Below are 27,749 nucleotides of genomic sequence, written 5' to 3' on the forward strand. Positions count from 1 at the left end.
TTTTAGGCAATAAAACCTCATTATTCAGGTTAAATTGCTGTGTTGGCACTTTGCGATAAATAACTGGATTTTGGGTTGCAGTTTGGGCACTCGGTCTCTAAAAGGTTCGTCATCACTGCTATAGACTATTGGATGCATGCTAGTGGAAACAGCGGAGGCTTATTTCTAGAACTCAAGCCATCATTAAATTTCTCTAGCAACAAATTATGCATCCATCCTATCTATATGCAGAAATAAATTGACATAACTGAAACAGGTAGAACTTGCATTTTAAAACTGTATTGTCAAAAATGAGCCCCTTCATGTTTAAACTGTGCATAAAATCTAATTATATTATGTTAAAGGCACCACATAGCCCTCCTTTTTACATTATTTTTAACTGCCTACCCGCTTTTCTGCATATTTTATACATCTGAATGTTATCAATGTTTTCAAGTGAAGAACTGATTCTTAAAAATAACAAAGTAACTGGTCCCCAAATAATTAATATCCTCCTGTTTTACAGAAGACTGAGTTTACTTTGTGTATTTGCATATGTTTACACTAAACATGGAGATGACTGAATTTGAATATACAGCAGGAGAGAGATTGTAGGAATGCACAAATACAATCCTAAACTGAATAAAATCAAAATAAGCTTCCTTCCATCCCTTTGGTCGTATGATATAAGATGTGCCCTTTCATTCTTAAGTTAAATAACGTAAGTGATAGGATAGCTATTGTCCAAGTTCTTATTTAAAATTATTTAAATTATTATTTAAATAATAATGTATTATTATTTATTGTTCCAAATTCATATACACCTCCTTCTACAAGCAAGACCCGTCCCATTTTCACTATTTCCCCAAGTTGATTACTCCCCCTCCCTACAAACAAGTATAAACAGTTTCCTTGATTTCCTTTTGTAAATCTGAGCTAAAAAGGGCTTTCCCTCTTCTGATTTATTATTTGTATGTCCCCTTTAATTATTAAGCTGGTTTCATTTTGGCATCTTTTTCTATATCACTCTTACCTCCTGGCATTTTAAAACCATTTTCAGATACATATATCTTTTTCCATATCTCTTCTTTAATCCAGCATTTTTTACTCCAAATCCATATTCACAACAGCTTCTGTTTTATTCAGTAAAATCTGTTGTCCCTCTATATTTATTTATTTATTTATTTTATTTGTCAACAAGTATAAGGAAACAAATAACAGTATAGACATAGACATGGATACATGAAAAAAATTGGCACAAATAAAAGGCTATAAATAGGCAAAGGATATCCATAAACACATAGAATGATTACATATAAATGTGGACAGTAGAACAGGGACGGTAGGCATGCTGGTGCGCTTATGCGCACCACTTGTTTTAACCACTTGTTGCCTGTTTGACAGGAACGCAGCTATCCAATTATGTAGGGGTCCCGAAATGCCATAAGATTTTAGTTTCGGAAGTAGTTTGTCATGCACTACTGAATCAAAGGCTTTACAGAAGTCTATGTAAATTGCGTCTATTATTTACTATGGTATCAAACATTCTTGTAAGTGGCTTCTGAGTACCTTGTTCCCAAGCAACCTTGATTTCTTCTATAGTCAAATATTATTGCTCTATTGGGTTTGTTCTCCTTTAGAGTAATTATTTGTTCCATCTAGTCAACCTTCAAGTCCCCTTTTATCATGTTTATTTTCAAATCAATTAAACTTTCTCATGGGATTTTTTTTTTTTTACAAATTAATTTCAAAATATTCATATAAATATTATTCTAGATCAACTCAATATTATTTTGAGTCATTCTAGCCCCTTAACTTTCCAAAATCCATCTTCTAGTCCACCTTTTGCTGTTTTTCAAAACCCCATTCATCTGGTTAAAAGTGATGGCAGAAGGTTTTGTATTTTCCAACTTGCAAAATTCTATTAATGTAGCCTTATAATAAAGTAGAATTAGATCATGTAGTTATGTCTCCTGCTTGATTACCTGGGGGGCTGACAGACATTTTCCTGATGATGTAATAAAACTTGGCCTTTGGAAGGTTCTTAAAGAAGTTAGTAATAAGCAGCTTCCTAAAGTCCTTAGGAGAGGAAGTAGGTGAACCCAGTGTCTCTATGAAAGGTGCTGAATTGCGGCAAGATGATTATTCCCCTGGCTCTAAGACAGCGGTTCTCAACCGGGGGGTCGCGACCTCTTTGGGGGTCGAACGGCCATTTCACAGGGGTCGCCAAAGCCCACTCTTGCCCCCCCCACATCTTCACTCACCCTCACCCTCTGCCTCTGTTGGATCGCCCACCGTTCGCTTACCCCGCCCACTCCCAATCTATTGCTGGCTCCTGAGTCCCAGCTGATGGCTAGAGGGAAACAAACCGTTTAAATTCTTGCCACGGGGCTTCAAAGGGCCGCCGTACAGCTGATCAGTGTTAAAAGAAAACAAATGAGAAGACCGGTGCCTGCAAAAATAGAAAAAAACAGCCCCTTTCAGCTTCAGCTTAGGTTAATTACCATAAGTTGATTTGATCAGCCTCCGGACTCTCAGCTGATTTGCTCTCAGCTGTTTTGCGGAGGGCTCTGTTGCTAGCTGCAAAGAGAGGAGCAGATTTTTTTCCCCTAGCTATGCTGAAAAAACGAAACTGAAAGTAAAGCAGGGTCTTTGCTGCAATGTGACAAAATGAGGCAGAGAGAAATTTCTTTTTCTTTTTCCTCACCAAAAAAGGTAGGTGCAAAACTGCAAACAATGGGAAATTTAGGGCAAAAGAGGAGGTTCAAGATTTTAAAACACAAAAGAAAAAAGCTCTATTTAACTAGGGAATTGTAATAATTGAGATACTATTAATTGTATATTGTGTTGAAAGCAGAAATGGTTAAGATGTGGTTTGGAGGAATATATGGGGGAAATTATTTGGTTTATTATTATTGGTAAATATAATTAATTGATTTGTAAGAAATTGGATTGCATGGAAATAATTGGAATATTCATGTTCATATTGATTGATATACAAAAAGATAGTTATATAACTAATTGATTTATATTAAAATGTTGAATTTGTATTAAACAACTGTATTACATAATTACATAATTAACCAATGTGAGGATGGATATAAAAATATATGACAATGGGAAGGGGTATAATATAGAATAGAAGGGAAAAATTGAATTTGATTAAGATTAGAGATGAGGATGAAGGGTAATATTGGTTTTTTTAAAAAATAGATGAGGAATAAATATGGCAAAAAGAAAATATAGAAATTGTAAATTTAATTGAAATGACTAAACACTGTTTAAATTTGTGAACCGGCCAAATACTCTGTTCAAAGAAAATACATTGTATGTTTGTATGTGTGTTTCTAATTATTGCTATTTATTCATATTTGTTCTCTTTTATTCTTTAAAGTTTAACAATTCATTCTTTATCTTAATATCTTTATATTTGTTTGGGGTTTTCTTCCCTTTCATCTTTTTTATTGTACGGCAATCTTTCTCCTCAAACCTACCACCTCTGTCTTTTCTTTCCTTCTTACTTTCTCTTCCCCCACTCTTATTCTTCTCCCTGCTTCCTCTTCCTTTCTCCTTCTCCTCCTCTCTTCCTCCCTCTCTTACCCTCACTCCTACTCTAATTTCCCTTCCCTTCCTTCATCCCTCTCTATTGCTGTATCCTTTTATGCATATGGACTACTCAGAGGGCTGAAAAAGTTATTTTTGACTGGTCCTCGCACTTTTGACCAGTCCTCGAAGTTACGACTGTCCTCACAATTTACGTTTTTGCCTTATCTTGTCACCATGGTGAAGAGAAGCAGTTGTGAAATGAGTGACACGGTTGTTAAGAATGCTACAATGGGCATGATGACCAGTCATAACTGCGAAGACCGGTCAAAAGTGCGAGGACCTGCTGACTTTTGGTTTTCTTGCCTCTGGTGAAAGACGGTCCCTCTCTAAGGACCGCCAGCCCCGCCATCTGTAGAGCCGCTTCGACTTTGAGAAGCGGCTTGAAAACTCCAGAATCTGAAGGATTTGAAGGATAAGAGTAAGCAAGGCGCAGGTCGAGCCCCTGTGAGTCCCAGAAGTTTGCTACTGGGGAGGAAACAGGCGCGGCTCCCTTTCAACTTGCTGAGACTCCAGATGGCGTGGGACGACTCTGCTTCCTGCAGAGCAAGCCGGCTGCAGCAAACATCCAAATTGATTGCAATTAACTTCACTAATCAGCGGAAAAAACAACCTGAACCTTTAAACTAAGAAACTGCAAGTATTATTTTTTTTTCTGTGACTTTCTGATCTAAGCAAAAATCAGAGCGAGTGAAAGTGGCTTGAAAAATGGCGCCCGGCTCCAGCGTTAACAAGCTGAGAGTGAGAGTGGTCTTGTAAAGCTATTCTAACAAGTTACAAAGTTGCACTGCTTGTAACAAGCAAACAGGAGAAGAGGGAGAAAAAATCCTTTTTAAAATAAGCCTGAGCTCGCTTCAGTTTAATTCTATTCCCAATTTGATTAAACCTGGGGGACTTTTTTAGAGGACTTTGTGGTGCTGGAAAAGGAAAAAGGATCTCCTTTTTCAGAAAATCTAATCTACGTGGCAGAATGGCTTCTAAAAAACAGGAAGGCAAGGCAGCGGGGGGGGGATCCCCCCCACACAAGTCAGAACAGCAGTTTCCTTCAGCTCAGCAGAGTCAGAAAAAAGATTTTGATTTTGAAAGTTTAAAAGAATTTATTACTCAGGCTCTGGATGATAATTTTCAAAAATCTCAACAGGAAATGGATGATAAATTCCAAAAATCTCAACAGGAAATCAAGCAGGAAATTATTGAAATGAAAAAGTTGGTGAAAGAGAATTATGGCAAGGTGACTGATAAATTATCAAATGTGGTGTCTGGCTTGTCAGAAATTATTATTAAAGTGGACTCTAAATTGGAAGAATTTAAATCACAAGTGAATGTCAAAATAAAGGATACTGATTTCAAAATTTTTGATGTGGATAATAAAATGCAGAGAGTTGAAAACGAAATTACGATGATGCAATTCCGGTCTATGGAATTCGCTATAAGAATTAGAGGTATTAAAGAGAATGACCGACAAGACCTGAGACAGGTTTGTGCTGATGCTTTGGCTGTGTTGTTAAAAATTAATCCTGAAGAGATTTTTTACAAAATAGATAAAATTTACAGAGTGAACTCGTGGGTGGCCAGACAAAGACAACTGCCTAGAGATGTGGTGATATATTTTACAGATAGAAGAATGAGAAATGATATTTTGCAAAAATCTTTTCTTTCTTCTGTGCAAGTGGAGGGAACTCAAATTGGAATTTATAAAGAACTACCGCCAAAGATGTTGAAAGATAGAAAAGATTTTGGTTTTTTAGTAAATGAATTTAAAAAATTACAGATTCCATTTCGGTGGGATGCTCCAACTGGTATAATTTTGAAGTACAATGGAGAAAGATATCGACTGAATACTGTTGAAAAGGCGGAACATTTTTATTATACTGTTTTTAAAGAGAGATCACCATCCCCACGTACATCTACTGTGTTGGAGATAAAGGAGAGTGATAAGGAGAAGCAACCTCAGCAAGAGCTGGAAGAGTAGCCTAAGCAGGTTGAATCTGAGTTAGTGGAAGTGGAGGGTGCTACAGGAGGTTTTCTGGAGGAGCCCCTGTTAGAATCTTCTCCAATTTTGACTACAAGAGATGTGGCCTTGGACTTAGCTCGTATGGCTGAAGCCAAAGACCAGCGTATAACTCGAGCAGTTTCTAAACAACTCAAAGAAAAACAATTACAGGAAAGAGCTAAGGCACAACAATACAAAAAAGGAGTCAAGAGTACTATACAAGAAAGTGAAGCCATGGGGGGAGCAAAGCCGAAGGTCTCGGAAGATATCCGGCAATTCTGCTCGTCGCTCCAAAGAGGTATACATGACGGTTAAGTTTTTATCTTGGAATGTGAATGGATTGAACTCACCACAGAAAAGGAAGAAGATATTTACATATTTGAGACAATTTAATAATGATATAATTTGCTTACAAGAAACTCATGTCAGAACACAAGTTCAAAAATATTTGATAAATTCAAAATTAGGAACACATTTTATAGCTTCAAATTTGGAAAAAAAGAATGGTGTGGTTATTTACATAAATAAAAGACTATCAGCTAAAATTATAGAAGCAGATGAAGGTGGTAGGTTTATAGCAATTGAACTGCACACTGTATATGGCCAAATTCTTGTGATTGGAATTTATGCTCCTAATCAACAACAGGATCATTTTTACAAAACTTTGCAAACCAAAATATTGCAATGGGATTACAGATCTATTTTGATTATGGGAGATTGGAATGGAGTAATTGATTCCAAATTAGATAAAAAGAGTCTGGCGAAGTCAAGGATCAGACTACCACAAACCTTTTTTGATATGAAAGAAGATTTGGAATTAAAAGACGTATGGAGAATACATAACTCAAAAGACTTGGACTATACTTTTTTCTCTGATAGACATAGATCTTTTTCTAGGATTGACTTTATCTTATTATCAAATGACTTACTTGTTAAAACAAAAAGAACTAAGATTTTTCCAAGAACTTTATCCGATCACAGTCCAGTATGGATAGAAATTGAGACTGGAAAGACTGAGAGAAGATCATGGAGATTAAATGAAAATTTGTTTAGATATGAAAAAAACATAACAGAACTTAAAAAACAGATTAAAGAATTTTTTGAAATAAATTTGAACAAGGGTACCCCAATGGAAATTGTGTGGGATGCGAGTAAAGCGTACATGAGAGAGGTACTCATTCATATGAACTCTAAACATAAACTGAATCGACAAAAGAAAAGATTTGAACTGGAAGTAGAAATAAAGAATAAAGAACAGTTACTTATTAAAAATCCAACAGACGAAAGAATAAGTGGTGCTATAAAACTTTTGAAAGATCAATTCCAAATGTTTATGGCGGAACAAGCTGCAACAAATTTACAATATGCGAAGCATAATACATTTTGCAATGCTAATAAACCGGGCAGATGGTTGGCCTATACATTAAGGAAGAAGCAGAGTATGCGGACTATTGATAGTATTGATATTGGAGGGAAAGAAATTTTCCAACAAAAATTAATTAAAGAAGCTTTTGTAGATTATTACACCAAATTATATGCTAAAGATGACATACAGAATGGACTTATAGAAAAATATTTAGAAAATAAAAGAGTTATAAAAATTACCAAACAACAAAAGGAAAGAATGAATCACCCTATAACAGTTGAGGAGATAATTGTAGCAATTAAACAATTGAAAACAGCTAAAGCTCCCGGAACTGATGGCTTGACTGCAGTGTATTATAAAACTTTGCAAGCAGAAATGGTGGAACAACTCAGAGACTTGTTTTGTAATATACAACAAGAGGGTAAAATACCCCCATCATGGAAAACAGCTTATATTTCTTTGATACCAAAAGAGCAAGTAGGTCCTAAAAAAACTGAGAAATATAGACCAATATCTCTTCTGAATAATGATTATAAAATTTATGCAAAAGTATTAGCCAACAGGTTGATGCCAGTAATTCAAGAGGTGATTCATGATGATCAAGCAGGATTTATAGAAGGCAGATATATGAAGGACAATGTAAGGCAAGTTATAGATTTATTGGAATATCTTGAGAAGTATAAACAGATCCCTGCAGTGCTGGTTTTCCTGTATGCGGAGAAGGCCTTTGATAGAGTTGACTGGAATTTTCTATTAAAGACTTTAAAAAAGATGGACTTTGGGGATCAATTTATACAGGCGGTTTCAGCAATTTATCAAGAACAAAAGGCACAGATTATTGTTAATGGAAGTTTGACAACAGATTTTAATATTGAGAAAGGAACAAGACAAGGTTGTCCGTTATCCCCATTGTTATTTATTTTAACACTAGAAGTCTTGTTGAATGCAATACGGGATTCGAGTACCTTGAAAGGAATAGTGATAAGGCAAGAGGACTACAGAATAAGGGCATTTGCAGATGATCTGGTTGTTACCCTAACACAGCCGATGGAATCAATAATCCAGATGAAAGACATTATAAAAGACTATGGTACAGTATCAGGATTTAGATTGAATCAGAAAAAAACTAAGATGATAGTTAAAAATATGACACAAGATCGAAAACACGAACTTGAAAGGAGGGCAGGTTTTGAGATTGTACCAAAGGTTAAATATCTAGGAGTTCAGGTTGCAGAATCGAATATGAAATTGTTTCAAAATAATTATGAGGTGTTGTGGCGAGATGTTCAGAAAGATATGAAGTCTTGGAAAAAACTGCAGCTGTCTTTACTTGGAAGAATAGCAGCAGTTAAGATGAACATTTTGCCAAGATTTCTTTTTTTGTTTCAAATGATTCCGGTGCTTAAAAGTGATAAACAATTGAAAGAATGGCAAAGAGGACTGAATAAGTTTGTCTGGAACGAGAAAAAACCGAGAGTGAAACTGAAAATTATGCAAGATGTTCCAGAAAGGGGAGGTCTTAAACTTCCAAACCTACAGTTATATTATGAAGCAGCAGCTTTGACTCAAGCAAGCGATTGGTTTGGAAGGAAAAAGACTGGAATATTGAATATAGAAAATTTTGACCTTGAATTTGGATGGCATACTTACTTATTTTATGAAGATAAAGTGGATAAAGTATTTAAAAGCCATATACTTAGAGATTCCTTGATGAGAGTTTGGAAGAAGCACCGATTCAAATGGGATTATAAAATACCGTTATGGCTGGATCTTGGTCATATTATGTGGAATACAAATATAATGTCACTCGGGGGGGGGGTTCATATAAAGAAGTTCTTTTTACAGATGCGGGCAGATGGCAACTGAAGACATTAGAGACACTGTTGGACGAAGGGATTAATCTAACTTGGTTACAGTATAATCAACTTCAACTGAGATGGAAAGAGGACCAAAAAACTGGTATAATGCTGCATGAGGAAGAATTGGTTAGACATATAAAAAAGAAAGGTCCAATGCATATTAAAAGGCTATACAATGTTTTGTTAGAAAGGGATTCAGAAACTGAATTGGTTAAAGACTGTATGATTAAGTGGGCACAAAATTTTGCAGAACCAGTGATATTGGAAACATGGGGAAAAATATGGGTTCAGAATGTTAAATTTACACAATCGCAGAATTTGAGGGAAAATTTTTATAAAATGTTTTATAGATGGCATTTAGATCCCAAGAAATTGTCGTGTATGTACCCTAATGTTCAGCCAAAATGTTGGAGATGTGATTGTTTAGATGCTACATATTATCATGTTTGGTGGACCTGTAAGAAAGTTAAGGCTTTTTGGATAAAAATTTGGTGGGTTATGCAGAATGTTTTGAAGAAAAAAATTCAATTTTCTCCACAATTGTTTTTACAGTATAGTAAAGGGTTTTACATTGGATGAAACTAAGTTGATATTGTATATGATAACAGCAGCAAGATTATTGATAGGTAAATACTGGAAAAATGAAGCTTTGCCCACTATTGAAGAATGGACTTTGAAGATGGCCAGCTTTGCAGAGATGGCGAAGATTTCAGCATATCTAAAAGATCGCTCACAAGAGACTTATGAATGGGAATGGAAAAAATGGATAGATTATGTGCAGAACAAATATCAAACTAGGAAGTATCAAATAGCTTTTCATTGAAAGTATTATATAAAAATAGAAATATTTGAATTTTGTGAAGATGAAAAATTATATGGGGGTTTGAGGGGTTCAGGTTTTATAAAAAGGGGATTTTGATGGGATTATATTCTGTGGAAGTCGGGGGGAGGATTAGGGGGGGTTTGGGAGGGTTAGGTTGGGGAGTTTGGGGTGGGTCGGGGGGAAAAAGGGGGTGAAAATGTAATTGTAAAACTTTTGCAATAAAAAAAAAAAGTGCGAGGACCTGTCAGAAATCACTTTTTTCAGCCCTCTGGGTAGTCCTTTTGTGCACATGGACTACTCAGAGGGCTGAAAAAGTTATTTTTGACTGGTCCTCGCACTTTTGACCAGTCCTCGAATTTACGACTGTCCTCATATTTTACGTTTTTTGCCCTATCTTATCATCATGGTGAAGAGAAGCAGTTGTGAAATGAGTGACATGGTTGTTAAGAATGCTGCACGGGCATAAATGTGAGGATGGTCATAAGTGTGAGGACCAGTCAAAAGTGCGAGGACCTGTCAGAAATGACTTTTTTCAGCCCTCTGAGTAGTCCCTATATACATAGCCATGGCCACCTGGTCACATGACCAGCTAGCCACGCCCACCCAGTCACATGACCTCCAAGCCATGCCCACAAAATAAGCCAAGCCCACAGAACCGATAGTAAAAAATTTTAGAACCCACCCCTGGTTGGGGGTCACCACAACATGAGGAACTGTATTAATGGGTCGCGGCATTAGGAACGTTGAGAACCACTGCTCTAAGACCTCTCAAGCCCATCAGAGAATAATGTTTTATTATTTCTTTGCAGGAATATTCTGTGTTGATTTTGTATTATAAGTGTGGAGCGTATGGGTGATTCTTTCTCTCAATCTAGAAAGGAATTTCCAGGAACTAATTCATCCACTGGCTCCTATTTCTGCCACGGTTGTCAGCTCCATTAAACATTGAGACAATTCAGTCCACCATTGCTGCCCCAGAAGTGAGAATTTTTATGTTTCTTTTTTTTAAATTTTTTTTTAAACAAACAAACATTTAATACATCAGTCATTCCTTCCATGTGACATCTCGGTGTTGTCTCTAATCGTTCTTCTTTTTGTTATTTCTTCTCTCTTGGTTCTCATCGAATCAATTATAACAATTCGTCACTAACAAAATATTCTAATTATAGCATTTTTATACATAACTATTAATTTACTTATTTATATCTCTTTTCTAACCAATAGTAGAATTGATTCCGTATCTTAAAGTATTCTGAATCTTCTCTTTCCTTAATCATCAAAGTCAATCTATTCATTTCTGCACACTCTATTTTTTTTTAAATTACTTCTCCTTCCAAAGGAATTTTCTCTACTTTCCAATGTTGTGCATAAACAGAATTTTTATGTTTCTGAAGCATCATTCTACTGACATTTTTTCACTTGTGGTTGCTACCTAGTGGTTGTACATAAAGGAGTTTAGCATAGAATATGCTTTGCTTATATTTAATTGTTTATCCAATTTATATCCTGCCAAAAGACTATGGGTGACTTACAAATACACAGTAAGAAGATGGAATCTGTATATTTTGTAAATAAAAGTTAAAAATTTTCAAAATAATATATGATGTCAAATCCCAGAAACTTTCCAGAAAAGCTGTATTGGCATTTTTTTTTCCAGAAAGCAGATAATGGCGCAAATTAACCTCCCACAGAAGGACATTCCAGAGGGTTGGCCCCATCACTGAAAAACAATGCTTCCAGGCTTTGGCCCTGCAGTACCCTGAAAATGGAAGAGAACCAGCTGATTCTCCTGAAGTGATTCAGGCCAACTTTAGTAGGCCAAGTTAGTAAGTACTAAAATGTAGTCCTAGTTTCTCACTGAAGACTGTATTGTTCTAATACATAAGAAAGAAAAGGAAGAATCAGTAGACTTGAACTTTGCCTCAATCTTTTCCCAGAAGAATACTTCCATTCTACCAAGTAATTGCAAGAACAAAATTAAAAGACAGGACTGATGCTTAAAACAAATAGATCAGTCAGAGAATATTTTTTTACTTTGAATAAGTTAAAATCAGGGTTAGATGAATTGCGTCTTAAGGTACGAAAAGAGCTAGCAGATGGTCCAGTCAAATTTCTTTCCATTATTTTGAAAGATCCTAGGGCATAGGTTAAGTGCGGGACAACTGGAGAAAGACAAATATTATCTAAAAGGATATAAGGAATATCCAGGGGATTATACATCAGTCAATCCGATACAAATGCATGGGAAAATTTTCATGCAAATCATAAAGCAATCAATCTGTACTCACCTTGCAATAAAGAGTTATTACAAAAACTAAGTAAGTGAAGGATAGTTCTTGCCAGGCCTTCCTTATCTCATGTTTTCATTAGATAACTTCCATGATAAATTGTATGGATGCTATAGATATAATTATTTTAGCAAAGTATCCACAAGTATCCATGCATGACATTCTAACTGAAAGACTAATAAAGCATGGGGCAATTAAGAAGACAGATAATTGGTTCAGAATAATAGCCAAGAATGCTCATTAATGTTTCTTTATCAAAAAGAAGACAGGTAATGAATAGAATGTGATACAGGCTCATCCTGTGCTCTTCAACATTCTTGTTCATGATATGGACAAAGAGGAGGAGGAAATTTTTGGATGACACAACAGTCAAGGAGATTATTAATACTCTAGCTGAAACAAATAAATGTTAAAATGATACTGATAGATTAAAGAAATGGGATGGAGGTAGCAAAATGAAATTTTATAGAGGAAAATGCGAAGTTCTTCACTCAGGAAACAGAAATCACGCATACAACTAAGGAATAAGTGATGTTAGTTTGGCAAAAGCACTCATGAAAAAGATATTAGAATAACAATTGATTACTAATCATCTATTAGTCAGCAGTGTGAAGTTGTTTCCCAAAAGAAAATGTTCAGGTTTTGTCCAAATCACGGGAAAGTAATAGGATAAGTTTATTTTATTTTGGTCAAACTCTACCCTAGATATTATGGGCAGTTCTGGGCAATATACTTTAAGAACCATTTAGACAAACTGCATTAGTTTTGAAGAAACACAGGATGATGATCGGAACGCCAGGAACTAATTTAAGGAAAAGGGAATGCTTAGCCCTGACAAGCAAAATTTGAGGGGATGATACTATCTTCCAGTGCCTGAAAGGATATCTTGTAAAAGAAGATCAAGATCTGTTCTCTAAGATATCTGCTCAGTTCAGAGTAGAATAATGGATTTAAGTTACAGGAAGACGGATATTGACTGACAAGAGAAAACTTCCTAACAGTAAAAGTGATTTGACCACAGAGCCTATCACTTAGAGAGATGGTAAGACTCCTCTCTTGGAGGTATTTAGGTACAGACTGAATAGCTGTCTGTCAGGGATGTCAGGGTCTTGCACTGAATGTGCTTGCAGTTAATTCTAATTTCAATTCTATAATTCTATGGACAATTTTTCTATGCAACTGGATCAGACTGCAGCAAATCAAACTATTTGCTTTGGAACTATATTCAATATATTGCATTAATGCTGTGCTCATGCCTGATTTTATTTTAATAGATATGGATATTCTGAAGAAGAACCAGAAATAAAGGAAAAAGAACCAACAATACTCTTTTACTTGATTTATACAGAATATTCTCTTAAAGAGCTGCTGTGGTGCATTTCTTTCTCACCTTGCAAAGTAAAAATCCTGGTCAAGTTCATTTGGATTTGCAGTTAAAATTACTATTTGTTTTATCTCTTTCTTATTCCCTTACTCCTCCCCTTCAATCACAAATTAATTCTTCGCAAGCCTCACTGACTGTACTTTTCTCATTAAATGTATATTACATGTCTTGAATTTCTAAAAATATTAGATATTCTTTCTCAATTACATTTTCAAGACAAGAATAATTTACCGACTTTTAGTACTGGTATATTGAGTCTGATACTTTTCACATGTGAAGTCATACATCCGCTTCTTACTTTGTGAAGCATCTCAAAGTCAAGATGGAACTGTTGTCCTGATTAAAAAAATCCCTTGGGTGTCCAATCACACTTGACCAACAAAGAATTCTGTTCTATTCTATTCTTTTTAAAAGGGAAGGGTCTTTTGTATAGGAAGATCCTAGCACCTGGAACTACCCACAGTGCTTTCTAAGTGCTCATATGGTAGATTACAGGAATGAGTGATTATCTGCCCCTCGAGGTAAGCACTTTATAATGTACATTTATCATTTTCTTTTTTTTTCCTTTCCCATGATACCTATTGAGAATCCAGTTAGACCATGGAGTTATTCCTATATGCATTCTACTATAGTACACTTATGTGGGTCCAATACACTATGTTCAAATCCATCGTGGTTCACTTAGATTTTATTTCATGTTTTGGATTTCTTTCCATTTTCTAGAGAGTTTACATGCTTCAGGGTTATAGCATCATTATTTCATAGCTTGCATAGGAGTTATATCTTGATTAATAAAATTGATATTCAGCTATGATAAGTAATATTTCCAAGATGATGGATCGATGGGTGGATGGATGGGCAGTACCCCTTGACAACTTCCTTGGGCACTATAGGAAGATACTTAATATCCAAAATATTACTATGTATAAATCTGCTCATAGAGCCTAAATCTTATTAATAGCTTTAAGGGATCCATACAAAGGAGAAATAGAAAGCTAGAACTGAAAACTGGATGTAGGATAGGAACAGCCTACATGGAAAAAGCTGCAATATTTTTGAATAAGAAGATAGAAAACAATGAGCAAAATTCATGGTAATTTATTGATTTAATAGAAGCATTATGCGATTCCTTAACTTTGGTTGCAATTTACTCTGTTTGCATCAACAAACTTCAGAATTAGATACACTGAATATTCCTATTTGTAACAACAGAATGCTATTTCTATTGTAAAGGTCAGTTCAATTAACAGTATTCTGAAAAATAGCTCTTAGAATTATCTTCATAAATTACCATACCAAATAGTAAAGAGAGTTTCGCCCTAGGTTCGAACAATTACTAAAATAATCCATCATATCAACATTTTAGTGATGTATTTCTATTAGCATTGCTATATTAAAAGTGCATTTTAAAAAGACATAAAATAAGGAAACAAAAGGCAATCCATAAAAGACTTGAAAAATTCAGACAGCGTTTTTGTTGTATATTGGAACTCAGTATGCAGTATGAGGTGTTACACTGCAATACACAACAAAAACTCAGAGTTTTTGTTCTTTATTGCAGTATAACACTCATGCCAATTGGAGTGTCCACAGTACAGAAACAAAAATCTGAATCCTGTATAAATATTTCTTCAGCATCAGATGAAGATGTTCTATTGTAATTTCTCTGACTTTTCAGTTTTAAAAGCATGGTTTACGCAGGCTGTTAGATTTTGGATATTACCATTACTTTCATTTACTTTTATTTTATTTTAACTTACTTTGAATGTTATGCTTGTTTTGTATTGTTAAAATATACTCATGTTTATCCCAAAATTGCAATTTTTATTTTTTCTATATTTCATGCTTCTTTTAATATATATCATTGATTCATACCTTGTTCATGAGTGGTATAAAAATGCTGTTAATAACCTAATACGTAGTAACACGAGTAACTGGTACAACCTTGTATTTATTCTGAGAAAAAGGAACCAAAGATGTATAAGAATTGTATATTTTTATCTGGTTTTTTCTTGTATGTTAATCCTCAGCGCTGGCCCTTCATACCCCTATTTGCATTTCTGTATTGTTTTCTGCCTGTTGCCATCGCTAAATGCCAGAAAGACTCGAACCATTTTATAGCTCCCTTGAGACAAAGAGTCCAAATCTTTATGTGACCCCCACATTTACAGTCTGTCAAGACAAAGCTTTTAAGCATATCCTTCTCTGCTGGTGCTTTGCATACAGAGCTACAGGAAGATTAATTCTCTGCTTTCTTCAAAGCAGTCAGAATCATGCTGATGCTTGAACTTCCTGTTAAAGGCAAAATGATTTATCATCTTTTGTCCCTTAGCTTGGAAATGGCTTCCATTGGGAATGAGATGATTTAGATTATTGGGAGAAGACATTTAAATGTTGGACAATATGTAAGATTTATATTTAGCTCCTTTCAAATGTATTTATTTGCGCGCGCGCGCACACACACACACACACGGAGGAGTTGGAGTCAGTATCTTTAGGTTGCATAATAAACATTGTCTATGTCATTCAATGATATTTTGGTAGTCCTTTCTTGCCGGTTATCCTAGATCACTGGCAGGTGCAACATTTCTGTCTAATCATTTTACATTCATCAACCAGAGAAACATTTCTCTTGACATAAACAGCTAGGGAGTAAGATGTCTTACCTGATTTTGAACTGATCTCTTCGAATTGTTTTAGTTTCAAAAGATTCTGCATGAGGATTAATCAGGTTGATGAAATACTCAGTAAACAATCCACCATTCTTATCTAGTTTGCAAACCCTAAAAAAGAAATTTGAAATTTGTTTTTATTATTATACTATGTTCATGCAAATAGGAAAGTGCACAGACTAAATATGCACCATCATGAAATTATTTATGATCCAGTTAATGGATTTATCATAGCATCTGTATTCCTTTAGCACACAGTGGGATTATAAATTTTTTTAGTCTTGAACACTGGAAATCAACATAGTTTGCTGACTTCATCTGCAGTGCAAAATTATGTATTGAATAGTTGAATTACAAGCTTCCAAATAGTTTTTCTCCCTTTTTTTTCATCCTCAGGACATAAGCCATAATTATATTGTAAAAATAAAAATATGGATAGTGGATGAAAAACAAAATTCACTAGAGATTTATCTGGCAGAATGACACACCAGAAATTTATTGAAAGTTTCTTAACGTGAAACTTTTCTATTGCAATTCGTATAGACTAGACCCCTATTAAGCATATTATGAAAAATAAACAGTGTGCTGAATTTCAGATGCTAGCCATTTTAATGGTTAGGCATTGTTTTTTTTAAAAAAAAGTTGATTTTTTTTACCAGGTTACCTTTACCAGGATGGTAAGGAAATACAGCCAGATAGGTATGGTAAATTCTACTTTATTGTAAAGCTACATTAACAGAATCTTGCAAGTCTGAAAATACAATTCTTCCGCCATCATCTTTACAATCTAATAACTTAGGGAGTGTTATGCCTGAATCTCTTTCTCTGACCATTATGCAGCTGTGGGCTCTGCTTCCCCTTATCTTGTCTGAAGTTGTGTAGGGTTTCCTGCCTAAGCAGGGGGTTGGACTAGAAGGCCTCCAAGGTCCCTTCCAACTTTGTTAAATTATTATTAATTATCTGACCATTCCCTATACAACATGTCTTCCCATGTCTCCCAAAGTTGTTCCCACATACCATTACATTCTCCTATAATTCATATGTTGTTGTGCAGGTATTTTTCCTGTGTGTTTTTTTTTTTTTAAATCCTTATACAAAGGAGGGGTAGATTATTTAAAGAATAAATACATTACAACCCAGATTAGTTCTGATGGCCACCACCATCATCCCACTTGGTAGCCAGCTTGCATTTAGGGCTGTTTGCAGAATCCTGTGGTCATATGACTATGATTTATGGTATTTACTTCTGAAAACTGGCTTTTACTTTCAGTTTCTGGCAAAAATGTCCATTGCAGACAATGGGTTCAATTAACAACCATGGTGATTGGCTTAATAATCACCACAAAACAATATAGTGAAATTGGGTCGGTTAGGTGATAATGACTGACACAACCTACAACCATAATTCCAGGTTCAGTTATGGACCTAAATTGAGGACTACCTGTACTAGATTTCAAATTGATGTCTCTTTTTCTCGGGTGCCTGCAATTTTCTTCTTCCAAAGCAGTTCTTCCCCAAAAGCTCCCAAACTTTTTATTCTAGACAAAATTTAGACTTGCACCAAAGGGAAAAAAAGGTAACAGAAGGTAGAGTGATATATTTGTTTGATAATGCACAGCAACCAGAATACAGTCTCTGATACCTTAACTTTTTAAAGTATATAAAGAGCTAATTTTTGTATGTTTGTGTGTGGCTTTACTACTTCTTATATTTTTCCCACACTAAAATGTGATAGCTCTGAACAGATTATGACCTTGTACCTGATTCTATAAACAATAACTTGAAAGGATAATGTTCATGCCACTTTCATGCTTGATGGTGAAAAGGAGAAATTTTAAACAATATTACAGTTCTGAATCAGCAAGAACAATAAAACTTGGGAGCTTAGTTGGCATTTGATCAGCCAATTGCCAGGAGATACAATATATAATACTGTGCCTCCAGTCTGTCACTGAATCTCACTGTGATGTTTCTGCTCAGTTGGGGCAGTAATGCTATAAAATAATTTCTAAGCTAAAATATACTAATCTGCCAAATGTACCCTTGCATCATTTGTAAAGAATTAAAATCACCAACATAAATTACTGCCATCCTTATTGACATCTTGTACAGTTCTGAAGATATGAATAGCCTACTTTGGTGTCATTATCAAAGGAAATGCCCTTGAGGTCTACAGTTAATCAAGGATGCTTTGGGCTCTATAATTGTTTGTTTGTTTTCTTCTGTTCAATCATATCTGATTCTTGGACACTGACTGGACAAATCCCTGATGTTCTCTTGGCAGGGTTTTTCAGAAGTGGTTTGCTATTGCCTCCTTCTTGGGGCTAAATGGGTGTGATGGCCCAAGGTCACCCAGCCTAGGGCAGGACCCATGGTCTCCTGATTGCATGGTCTCTTCCTGCTCCTCATGCATTACATCAAACTAGCTCCTCATCCACTGCACCAAACTATCTCTCAATATGTAATAGTAACAGCTAGAAATAAAGGGGCAGCAGTGCCAATATTATAGCCATGATCTGATGGGTTTTGGTATTAGTATGTTTATAGCACTCATTTTTAGAAATAACAGACAGAGCTATATGATCAATGTCTTGCTTGCCCCTCAATTGAGTTACTGTTAACACTTTCAACAGAGTTGCTGCTAACCTGTGTTCAGTATTTTCAACTTGCCCAACTTCTTCAGCCAGAGTATTACTACAGAAGATATTACTCTTTCTTATAACTTCATTATCTGTTGTTCTATTTGAAGACACCAATCAGTTGTAGTGGTTATAACATAAACTTGGAACCTAGTGCTTTCAGAGGCTGCATTCTCCTATCAATGAACTGCCAGTGTTTTAAATGACTCAAAAAAGGTTATTTTCTCTGACCCAACAAAACCAAGACATGTCTGGTGAGAAATTTTTGGCGGCTGCTTTCAGCTTCTTGTGGCCTCAGATAAGAGGCCAACTTAACACTAATTTAAACTAAATATTAAAAGCCTTGTTAATGAGGTTTAATTTCCCTAGAAGAAAGTCTTGCAATGCAAGGGTGGTGGTTTTTTTTTTTGTAGTCATAAACAATCTGACGGATAAGTATTTACAGCATTAATAGGTTCCTGTTCCTATCATGTTTCTGGGGAACCCAGAGTATTACAGGATTTCCTGCAAGCAGCAAAATTCCAGCACAGATTTTCATTCCATCTGTCCCAATATTTTTTATATATATTTCACCCACTCACTCCTGTACTAGTAAGGAAGATTTTATTTATTTATTTATTTATTCTTTCAAAACATTTATATAGTTGCCCATCTTTCAACTAACTCTGGGCAGTTCCCAATCAAAATTTTAAAAACATGTGAAATAAAGAAATGAATTGTATCTGCTTATCACTAATGCTTTTTTCAGAAATCCAGCTTTCCAACGTATACCAGTATACTAGTAGCCATCTCTTGTTTCAAGACTTAATAGGGACCACTTGAGGCTTCTCTCAAGGAAAGTTCTATTCACAGAAAGCTTTGAAGGCTGAGATCATCTTGACCAATGTTTAAATCTATAACACTATTATATTTGGAGTTCTAGTAGTAGTGCAAAGGTAGAACTATAATTATGATAAACATTCCGTTTAAATCTTTAAACATGATTCATAGAATTTGAGTTGGATCAGTTGCAGTCAGTAAATGTAGTCTTTGTGACTCATGTCTTCTTGAATATGTTTAGTGATTAGTCTTTTTCTCTTAATCTACAACTTCCACTAACCTTTTGATGTGGCTTTGAGTTAATAATATTTGTCAGATGGTGGCAGTATGTGCTAATATAGGAAACTGGTCCAGTCCCAGTTGCAGGAAACAAAAGTCCTTTGGGAGCCATATATGCATCACAGCTGTGGTGTAGATACTACTTTTTCAAGGCTTCGTTCTATTATTACTGTGATAGCTAAAATTTAAGTACTGCATAAGAAAGCCCAAATTCCCTTCCCCCGTCCCCCATGATAGTTCTGGTTAAATGATTTGAAATGGAGGAAGCAAAGTTTCATGGAACTGGACATGTAAATGTTACAGCATCATAGGAGATCATGTCATTTTTTTCAGTGCCATTAAACTTTGAAGTCATTAAATGAAATGCTGTAATAACATGGTAGGATTACTATCACACCTGAAATGTGGTGAAGACATATTTAAAAAATTTTTCCTCCTCAAAACTAAATTTCATTTAATTTTTTTAATGGCTTTATAAATGTTATTATTAATTTGGCATCAATGACTGTAGTTCAGGTCATACATTGTCTAAACCAAGTAGATTGTGTGGTTTGGATTTAGTGTGCTGTCAGATGCTAGCTAATGTAAATTGCAAAAAAATAGAAGTTGTTTTGCTAACCTAAACAACTGTGATAAAACCATGGCTTAATCAACTTAGTGCAATGTATGAATCAGACAACAAATCCACCATGGATTTTATCTGTTGCAAAACTGAATTTAAATGGACCTCAATCCAATCCTCCATTTTAACATTTAAAACAACATACTTTTGTATCTGCCAAGTATTGGTCTGAACTCCATATCCAAATCAGCCATTGACTCTCCTTGAAGTTACTTTTATATTTTACATGAACTATTGTTTACTCTGCTGTTTTAATCTGTCTTGCCATGCAATCTGTTTATTCTGAAATATACTGTATGCAAGATAATAGAGATTACAGAATGTTTGTATTTAAAACTACCTAAGAAATAATTTCTACTAGTATAAAAACATTAATGACTAGCATGTTTAAGGGAGGAAAGTGCATTCATTTTGTTTTCCTTTGATCAACTATTGTTATATGATGAATTAAAGAAAACATACATTTTCATACATACCCATCATGTTATTTGCCTTTGCAAAAAGCACAGAAAGTGAAGAGACCCTGTTTGATATAGTGGTTAAAGGCACTGTGTTAAAAACCAGAAGACTGTGAGTTCTAGGTAAAGGTAAAGGTTTCCCTTGGACATATGTGCTAGTCGTTCCCGACTCTAGGGGGGGTGCTCATCTCTGTTTAAAAGCCGAAGAGCCAGCGCTGTCCGAAGACGTCTCCGTGGCATGACTAAACGCCAAAGGTACACAGAATGCTGTTACCTTCCCACCAAAGGTGGTCCCTATTTTTCTACTTGTATTTTTTACGTGCTTTCGAACCGCTAGGTTGGCAGAAGCTGGGGCAAGTAACGGGAGCTCACCCCATTACACGGCACTAGGGATTCAAACCGCTGAACTGCTAACCTTTCAATTGACAAGCTCAGCATCTTAGCCACTAGTCCTCCCTTATACATGAAACCAGCTGAGTGATTTTAGGCCAATCATTGCCACCCCAGAAAGAAGGCAGTGGTAAACTATTTTAGAAAATCTTGTCAAGGGAACTACTGTGTAGTTGCTAGGAGTCAAGACCAACTCAAAATCATACACACAAAAAAAGAAAATAAATGATGCAAGAAATAGTAAGAAAAAATGGGTGGGGCTCAACTGGCAAGCCTTCTTCATAATAAGAAGCTGACTGTGCTTATCTTGGGTTTTACCTGTGCTTTTCTTTTGCTATTTATGGTAATGTTGTTTTTCTTTTTTGACAGTGCCCAGAAACCCAGGATTATTACCTAGGATTCACTTGGGTAATAACTACTATAAAATAAAGAAATAATCTATTTTATACCTAGATCATTTACCATACCATGGCAAGTTGGTCATGGCAAAATTGCCACAGTGAGTTGTCCCATTCCGATTTGGACAGTATACACAAACTGAAGTTAATACAGAGTTCTTCAAATTCCTCACATATATGGGGAAGTAAATGTGAACTTCCATGAATTCTAGGATAAGAATTCCTCCTCCTGGGGAAGGAGGAGATTGAAGTCCACCTGAAGGGGCACACTGAGGAATTTGTGGATTTTCTGGAAGACAAAATCACTCAACTTTGTTCCCAGTTAGAATCCAGCATGGTTGTTGGTCCGGTGGAAGCCCCTGAGGCAGGTTCTTGCCCTGTTATCTAGGAACAGTTTGACCCTGTTGTTCCTGAGGAAGTGGACAGGATCCTAGGGAGTAGCGCGCAAGAACCTGTGCTTTAGATCCATGTCCCTCCTGGCTTGTGAAAGCTTCCCAGGAGGTGACAGGAAAGTGGACTCTGGTGGTGATTAATGCTTCCCTACAGTAGGGGGAAGTTCTCCTGGACTCACAACTCCTGCTCAAAGAGCAGGGGGCGGTCATGGCCAGAAGGGCCTTTGTGCAACTGCAGGTTGTGCGCCAGTTATGCCCTTTCCTGGACCAACAATCCCTACTCAAATACTCATGCCCCAGTCACTTCCCGTCTTGACTTATGCAACATGGTCTACATGGGGCTGCCCTTGAAGGGCATCCGGAAGCTCCAGTTGTGCAAAATGCAGCGGCTGACATGATTTTGTGCAGACCCTGGTGTGCACATGCATCACCTCTCCTGCGGGAGCTGCATTGGCTGCTGATTTGCTTCCGGGTGCAATTCAAGGTGCTGGCTGTCACCTTTAAAGCCCTTCATGGCTTGGGACCATGTTATCTGAGGGAATGTCTCTTGCCAGTCACATCTACCCGACCCATCAGGGCAGGTAGGCAGGGAATGCTACAGGTCCCATCCCCGAGGGAGATACACCTGGTGGGACCCAGAAGGGCCTTCTCCATGGTGGCTCCTTCTCCCCGGAACATCATTCCCCCAAAGATTAGAATGGCCCCCACTCTAATACTCTTCTGGAAGGCGCTGAAGACCTGGTTCTGCCAGTGGGCCTGGGGAACCCAGAGCAGGATGGAGCCCATTAAATGGCTCATGTGATCTGCTGTCGCAGGGGCAGGGGGTGGGGGTGATTTTATTATACTATATTAATTTATTTGATTATTTTTATTATTTTTATTGTTTTAAATGTGGTTTTATATTCTGTAAGCCGCCTTGGGTCGCCATGGGCGAATAGGCGACAATATAAATTACATAAATAAATAAATAAGAACCAATAGCCAAATGTTGTCAGCATACTAAGCTAGTATGGCCAGTGTTAAAGAAACTGGAAGCTGCCATTCAGCAACATTTGAAGGATTATAAAACCAATGGCTTGACAGAAGACATATAAGCATAGCAATTTGTTGAAAGCAGAGACAGCACATTAGCTTTATTAGTACTCATTTGTTCAGATAATCTAAAAAGCATGTTAAAAGGACTTATGAGAAAGCAGCTATGAAGATGTTCCTAAACCAAATTTTGCCTGAATCTATGCCTATAGCCACAACTAAGTTCACAAATGTGTTTAGTTAATTTTTACTCTGTACATCAATTGGATGTGGTTTCATAACAAGTTAAGCCATAAACCAGGATTTGTAAACTACAATGTATAGCCTATAAACTATGGTTTAAAAATCATAGCAGCTGAGTTCATATAAGTCATCCTAAATAACACCCAGTGTGGCTGTGGGAATCTGGCTCGTGTCTCAGCCTTATTACCTCTGCCCGAAATGCAAGTGTAACAGCACTGCCTTCCTTATTTTTTAAAATTATCCTTAGGGAACACATTATTTTTATTTATTTATTTATTGGTTCGATTTATATGCCGCCCTTCTCCAGAGACTCAGGGCGGCTTACAATGCGTTAAACAATAGCCGTCATACCTTTGTTTATACCTGCTTAGTAGGGCTTTCGGCCCCCCCTAAGCGGTGTTCTTTTTATACAAAGTCTGCTTATTGCCCCCACAATCCGGGTCCTCATTTTACCTATCTCGGAAGGATGGAAGGCTGAGTCAACCTTGAGCCTGGTGAGATTTGAACTTGCAGTAATTGCAGACAGCTGGCAGCTAAGTGCTACTTAACAGCACTTTAGTCTGCTGCGCCACCAAGGCTCCTTTTTTTTTTTTTTTTTGGCCTCTGAAGTGATCTGAATATTCCAAAATTGCTGCAATTATGCTGAATATTCTTAAGATAGGTTAGTTAACACAGTTATCATTCTAATATAAATGCTAAGGAAAATCTAAAAGTGCCATAGATAGATAAGAGAATCATTATAATGAGCAAGCCCGTTTCTATTTGCAAAGTGTTATAGCAAAGCAGGAATCAAAGACTCATCCAATGAAACAATAGCAATTACTTTTCCTTGGTGCCCTTTATCACAAAGCAGCTGTGTAGTAGAACACTTTGGGGAGGGGGGGGAATTATATTTTTATAATATAATATGGCCAAGAATAATCTTTGCTGATTTAAAAGTAAGGATTATGGAATTGAAAGTGATAACTATAATGCATTTAAATGAATAAACAAATAAATAATTAATATAAGTAGCAATAGACTAGGAACTCTAGCTTAAGAAACAAATTTAAATTCTTCAATTTTGCTGAAATGGCCAAGAAAATTACTAAAATTACTGATTTACTTCTCATTATACTAACTGAATATTTCTCATGTTTTATTTTATTTGGGATGATTAATAAAATCCATCTATGTTTCAGACCAGTGACTTCAGAGAAAATTCCCATAAGCCTTGAACCATTCAAAAGTGGTTGTCAAACTCTATGGCAATGGGATCCCCTAAAATAATAAATCTGCTGTCAGGGATCCGACCAATGCCCTAATTAAATTAAGCCAAGCTTCAAAAGAAATCCAGTTATTTATTAGGAGCTTCATGTCGGTACAATCCAAGTGAAGCCAACTCTGACCTCACTTAATTCGCGCCTTGGCTCTGACCCTGTTTCCCCCTCCCCCCAAGGTGTGTCATCAGTCACATTCCCCAACGAAGCAATTTCCCAGGTTGTAGAAGTCACTCCCTCCGGCCACAGTGGGTCGCCCTAGAGATGACCTTGACATTACCACTGGAATGTGTTTTATTTTGACTGAAATGCAAGTTCCTCGATGCAGCTTTGAGGCTCGGTTTTCCCATTCCCCTGCCTATGGCAACTCAAGAGCAGGTCAGGAATGCTTCACAAGTTGACATTTGCAGGAATACAACTAATTATTTAAGAATCAGGCAATAAATATTTAGAAATTTATTTTTAATCTATGCATCATAATATTTCTCCCACATTATGGTACAATATACAGGAGGCCTACTGCAGGATTGAGCAGATAAAATGATGACCAAAGCAAAGAGTGACTTTTAACAGTGCTCCCACTTTGCATGCACAAAAAAACTGATTTTTTTAAAAAAGGGGAAGCATCTTTAATATTATGTTAAGTTTATCTGAGACCTCCCTGTCCAGTTTTGTGATTCTTACCACAATTAGAAAATATCAGAAAAATTACATACATTATCTCATTTTCAGCAATAATGGCCTATAGGAATGTCAAGGTCTAGGAAATAGGACCACCAATTTCCCTACCCCTTATTTACTTCATATGTATTTACAATACATGAAAACTTATTTCTAAAATTAGGATAGTGATCATATAATGATTTTGGGGAGGAAACTTCATTCAAGGCAGAGTATCATAATGAACAGTAATGCCAATCAAGGCTTAAAATCCTTGAGGGAGAGTATATTATGAAATACATTTCCATCAATGAGGCCCAATGAAATATAGCCATAAATAACAACTTTTCTCTTCAAGTGATCTGTGGATTCCTACTTTTACCCCTTTAATTAGTAGGAAGGTTATTTCAGATCCAGACTTGTAATTGGAAATTCATTAATATTTCCCTAAAGGCTAGTGTGCATAGGTAATCAAAGTATGATTGCCATGATGAGGAATGAATTACCAAAGATTAAATGGGAGGAGAGTGAGTCTTAGTAAGGCATCTATTTAGCAGGATGATGTGGAAATAGTGAAGGTGACTCTCAGGTTTTTCAATACTAAATCCAGAACTACACAGATTTCATTCTGTGATTTCGTACAGTTAAAAAAAAAACTCAAGTGGAAAACTACCATTCAAATTCCAGCAAGATCATCTTTGTATCTTATATAGAAGTGACTTTACTTTTTATTTTATTGTTGAAATTATTGATCTGTAATCTTGAAAGTAAGATTAATTTAAGTTGTTATCTGTTCTGTAAGTCTCATATATTTGCAATCAAACAATTCAAGAGTGGTAATTGAAATATAAAAGAGACTGCTTTCTATTATAAAAGATAACTGTTTTCCCTTACAATATTCAGGAAAATAAGAAGTTAAGGACTCTTCAGTCAAATTTCTCTCTTTAGGTCCCTGTGAGATGAGGGGGAGCTAGTGCTCAGAATCAAAAAGCTGATTGGAGGCAATAACATTTATTTTGCTTATTATTGACTCATATTTTATTCACAGAATTATATTAAGGACATCTATTATACTACTGAATGTGTATTTGGCAGTTCTGTAGATTTTCTGAACAGGACTAATTGATTTCTCATTTTTCCCTTTATTTGGTTCAATACAAGATGGGTAATGAAATTGGATAGCATAAGCATGCAATTCAGCCAACAGTGGTGCTGCGCAGCTTTTATTTCTTTTGATAATATATGTGTGGGACTCATGGTTTACAATATCCTAACAGGGTAAACCTGAAAGAGCCACAACATTTGTACTTTGGCCCAAGAGTTGATTGTCTCAATGCATACAGTACCAAGTTAAGGAATTTGGGTGCCTAGTGCAACACCAGGTGTACCCCCCACCACTTTCACTGCTACCCAGAGCCTTGATTAACACTGCAGATGGATTCTTGCCAAGTGAAGTGGAGAAAGAGATTGTGTGACTAGGAGGAAGCAATCCAGGGGTGGGTTCTACTTACCTTTACTACCGGTTCGCAACGGGAGCATGCGCACACGCTTGCTTCTGCACATGCACAGATCGTCAATTATGACGTCCGGGCGGGTGGGCGGATCCTCCCACCACTTTTACTACAGGTTCTAAAAAACCAGACAGAACCGGGAGCAACCCACCACTGAAGCAGTCCTTTGGGTTGTCAACATGACATGGGAAAGAGGAGGATTGTCATACATTAAATGCTGGAAGGGAGAAAAACATTAGTCCATTGCTAACTTGGTCACTTGAAAAACCGTTTCCTATAATACAAAAGGCCACAGTGGACAACCTGAAAGCCATATTCAAAATCCATTTTGTGGTCTCTAAACTTCCCCCTGACACTCCAACAGCCACAAAGCCAATTTATTTTCTTTTGTTTTAGCTTGAAATAAATTTGGTTCCTTTCCAGTCCTCTTATTTTGATAAAATCATTCCTCCAAAACTTTGAAATGGTGCCATCAAAGATGGAATTTTTGACTATAATCTCTTGAGCACTCATTAAAAATTGTCTTTCACTGGTGGATTGAAATTAATTGTAAGTAAAAGGGTGAAACTTGCACAGCTGCTTTCATCCTTCTAATAAAATCAGAAAGATCCTGCAGAGATTGCTGAATACTTGCAATTCTTACTGGCTTAATTTAAATTAATATTCATATACAGTTTATTTTTGAATTGGATCCATACCTATTGGAATGATATGTAAAGCTCTGAGTGATTATTCATAATCTCGCATATACTGTATTAATGCTTTCACTTGCTTAATTTTCTACAGTTGTTTATATAGTAAATAGTTTCACTTAACTTTTAAAATATTCATTTTCCCTAATTCCTGTATTCATATTGAAGTCTTCTCCCAACTTCAGATTTTTCCATACCAATTTGAAATATGCCTCCAAATGTGTCCCTGCAGACCCCTGACTGAATTTAACATTTTGATTTTGTTTCATGAGCCATTCATTCAAGGCATAGATTGAAAAGAGCCTACAAAATTCATTACCTCCTTTTTCAAAAGAAGAAGACAGTACTTTCTTCTCGAGAAGCAAGTTTCCCCCCCCCAGAAAACTGC

The 27,749-nt window shown here is 36.2% G+C and overlaps 1 long non-coding RNA gene across 3 annotated transcripts in view; it reads right to left on the reverse strand.

Annotated features, from left to right (window-relative positions):
- The window catches only part of LOC117655927 (uncharacterized), a 55,321-nt gene that overhangs the window by 13,472 nt on the left and 14,100 nt on the right, over positions 1-27,749 (reverse strand). For all 3 annotated transcript variants that reach the window (XR_015728949.1, XR_004588823.3, XR_004588824.3), the window contains exon 3: positions 15,962-16,078. This is a non-coding gene — a long non-coding RNA (uncharacterized LOC117655927). The remainder of the gene's footprint in view (positions 1-15,961; positions 16,079-27,749) is intronic.

The sequence above is a fragment of the Pantherophis guttatus genome, chromosome 7 (genome assembly GCF_059756535.1).
Source record: "Pantherophis guttatus breed Tessera chromosome 7, ASM5975653v1, whole genome shotgun sequence".
Lineage (NCBI taxonomy): Eukaryota > Metazoa > Chordata > Lepidosauria > Squamata > Colubridae > Pantherophis > Pantherophis guttatus.